This window comes from Cebus imitator, unplaced genomic scaffold, assembly GCF_001604975.1.
Source record: "Cebus imitator isolate Cc_AM_T3 unplaced genomic scaffold, Cebus_imitator-1.0 Scaffold0, whole genome shotgun sequence".
Taxonomy (NCBI): Eukaryota; Metazoa; Chordata; class Mammalia; order Primates; family Cebidae; genus Cebus; species Cebus imitator.
Genome location: NW_016107315.1, coordinates 9,557,456 through 9,560,912, shown reverse-complemented (window position 1 = coordinate 9,560,912; position 3,457 = coordinate 9,557,456). Strand labels below are relative to the sequence as shown.

At 42.6% G+C, this 3,457-nt stretch overlaps 1 protein-coding gene across 7 annotated transcripts in view; it reads right to left on the bottom strand.

Moving 5' to 3' along the window:
• Positions 1 to 3,457, bottom strand: part of ZNF445 (zinc finger protein 445) — a 62,703-nt gene that overhangs the window by 17,685 nt on the left and 41,561 nt on the right. Inside the window, exon 1 of one of the 7 annotated variants that reach the window (XM_037733000.1) lies at positions 1,124 to 1,441. The exons of the other annotated variants lie outside the window; for them this stretch is intronic. The gene's annotated coding sequence lies outside the window, so the exon portion shown is untranslated. Of the gene's footprint in view, positions 1 to 1,123; positions 1,442 to 3,457 lie in introns of those variants that run through there. 7 annotated transcript variants of the gene reach the window in all.

Below are 3,457 nucleotides of genomic sequence, written 5' to 3'. Positions count from 1 at the left end.
TCCTTTCAATGGGGTTGCGTCCACTGTCCTGGATCCATGTCTGTTTTTCTTTTTTTAATAGACAGAGTCTTGCTCTGTTGCCCAAGCTGGAGTGCAGTGGCGCAATCTCGGTCCACTGCAACTTCCACCTCCCAGGTTCTAGCAATTCTCCTGCCTCAGCCTCCCGATTAGCTAGGATTACAGGAACACACTGCCACGCCCAGCGAATTTTTTATATTTTAGTAGAGACGGGGTTTCACCATGTTGCCCAGGCTGGTCTCGAACTCCTGAGCTCAGACGATGCACCCGCATATGCCTCCCAAAGTGTTAGGATTACAGGTGTGAGCGAGTATGCCTGGCCTTTGTGTTGTTTGTGTCCTTGAGAGCTTAACTTTGTGACCATGTGGGGATACTTTCTCTTGGTTTCCGCCTTCCAGAGGACAGGAATTTTGAGGTTGTCATAGTTAGCCCTAAAAATTATCTTGAGCAGTTAAAAAGCCTTTGCAAGCTTGAAATTGAGCAACAGAAACTGCTCACTGCTCTAACTCAGTAGCTAAGGCTTTGCTTTGGGGCAATGGCAGCCTAGGTTCTATTCTTGGCTTCCAGAATGATTCCTTTCTGGTTTTTTATTTATGTAATTTTGCCATTTATTGAGGATTACCTCCCACTTCCCGCCCAAGGATAGCTTCTGATTTCCTATCTTGAATTTTCCTTTCTCTAAACTACCCTGAAAGAGGTTCTAAATCTTGTAAAAAAAGAAAAAGAAAGAAACTGCTTACCATCTCTTTGAGACACCTATATGTCCATGGTTAAGTTATAACCTTAGTTAAAACTGATTAATTTCATATGGTGTGATAGAATTCAAAAGCCAAAAATACTGGCCACTAGGCATGGCTAAAGTTGGGCAATAAAATTTTTTTTTGTAATTAAATATATTTAACAAGGGGGTTATGATGATGACGCAGAAAATGGGTATCCAACCCTCCCGAGAAAAATATGAGTGGGTTATCCTGAAGGGCTTCCTGGAGAAAAAGAAGGTAACTAGCATGACTTGCATTATTAGAAATCTGTCCACATCTTCCAGTTCTTCAAAATGCTATGACTTATTTTTTTTACCATTAGTCTAAGAGGAAATAAACCTTACCTTACCATTTTGCATGCAAAGGAAATAGACTTCCTCTTTGTTCTTTTCTGAAGGTTTCTGTTTCTCTTCCATCCAGTCTGTTTCAGTATTTTTTTAAAGAGTGCTATGGTTAAAAGCTTAATTAAAAGTGAATAAGCAAGCTATAGGTATATAAAAAAGGCCTTTATGTTTTTCTCTTCTTGGAACTTGTTTTTCTAGAAAAAGGTTTTCTCTTCTCAGTAGACTGAATTATTTTTCTTTTTTTTGGTCTTGCCTTTTTCTTTTTTTTGAGATGAAGTCTTGCTCTATCACCCAAGCGGCTAGAGTGCAATGGTGTGGTCTCAGCTCACCACAACCTCCGCCTCCCAGGTTCAAGCAATTCTCCTGCCTCAGCCTCCCAAGTATCTGGGATTACAGGTGCCTGCCATCATACCCAGCTAATTTTTGCATTTTTAGTAGAGACAGGGTTTCACCATGTTGGCCAGGCTGGTCTCGAACTACTGACCTCAGGTGATTCGTCTGCCTCAGCTTCCCAAAGTGCTGGGATTACAGGCATAAGCCACTGAGCCCGGCCTGTCTTGCCTCTCTTGATGCACACATGAGAAGCCCTAAGGTAACTTCTGGTAGCCTGAATCTCATTGGGAAAAACAGAGGAGGTACCAGAGACCCTGTTTGGGAAAAAAAAAAAAACCCCAAAAAAACAAAAAATACCTCTGCTTTCCTCATTAAACCACAGGAATTAAAAGCAGATAAATCCCTTTCAAGATCAAAGGCTCTGTTCTGTTTTGCATTGTGTTATCTAATAGTTTTGAGTTTGGGGGTACAGAAATTACTTTGCATTATGAGAGAGCTTTGGTGTATAATAACTCGGTAGGAAATATGCTTTAAGGGATAGCTAATAGTAGTTATGGAGGGATACTCGACTCCTTTGCACACTTGGATCAGAGAAGCCTGTTCTTGGCCACCTGGAAGATAAGGAAACATCCCCACCCCCAACTGGGAGATGAGAGTCCTATGAGAGATGGGCTGATTACAAAATGGGCCAATTGGCTTTGGGTTGCCTTGCAATGAAATGCAGGGTAGAAGCACTGCACTGTCAGCTGGGCATGGTGGCTCATGCCTATAATCCCAGCAGTTTGGGAGGCTGAGGTGGGTGGATCACTGGCGGTCAGGAGTTTGAGACCAGGCTGGCCAATGTGGTGAAACACCATCTCTAGGAAAATGCAAAAAGTAGCCAGGCGTGGTGGTGTGTGCCTGTAGTCCCAGCTACTCGGGAGGCTTAGGCAGGAGAATCACTTGAACCTGGGAAGTGGAGGTTGCAGTGAGCTGAGATCACACCATTGAAAGCCTGGATGTCGCAATGAGATTCCATCTCCGAAAAAAAAAAAAAAAAAGCACTGCACCATCTTCTCCCACAGCATTTCCCTCCTCCTTTTGGGGATCCAGGATCCAGTATTCAAGTATAAAAAGGTACCCTTAATTTTGGGGATCTGTCTTTGCTTTCAGCTGCTTATTTTGTCCTAGAAAGGCATGCTTTCCTGGCCCTGTTCCTCCAAGTGCTCAACCCTGAAGCCAGCAATCCAGTGAAGAAACAGGCAAATCAAAAAATCTTACTAGTGCTGAATCTTTTGTCTGTCTGTGTATTTATATGTGTTGTATGTTTATATATAAAAGAGCTCTTATTAATTGGACTAGGAAGGTAAGCACTTAAATCAAATATTTTGTCAGATAAATAGAAACTTTAAGGCCTTTTTGTTCATATGACTTTAGTAATCTTTTGGAAATAAAGACAGTTTTAAAGACTGGCAAAATAAACTATTTTGAAAATGTAGACATTTGGCCTAAATTAAGGTCAGATATCTGATTTGCCAAATGCTTTAAAGTCAAACTCTTTGACTTTTGAGGACTGTTCAATTTACCTACTTTGGAGCATTAGATTATAGATAAGGCCTTGGGTCACATGGACAGCTATGCCCGATAGCTATGCTAAACAGTCAGACCTTATCTTCATTTCTGTCTGATGTCCTAGGCTCCACTCTAAGTACATGATTGCTTACTTGGCCAGGCACACGGTGGCTCACACCTGTAATCCCAGCACTTTGGGAGGCTGAGGCTGGCAGATTGCCTGAGGTCAGGAGTCTGAGACCAGCCTGGCCAGCATGGTGAAACCCCATTTATACTAAAAATACAAAAACTTAGCCAGATGCAGTGATGCGAGCCTGTAATCCCAGCTGCTCCAGAGGCTGAGGCAGGAGAATCTCTTGAACCTGGGAAGCAGAGGTTATGGTGAGCCAAGATCATGCCATTGCACTCCAGCCTGGGCTACAGGGCAAGGCTTTGTCTCAAACAACAACA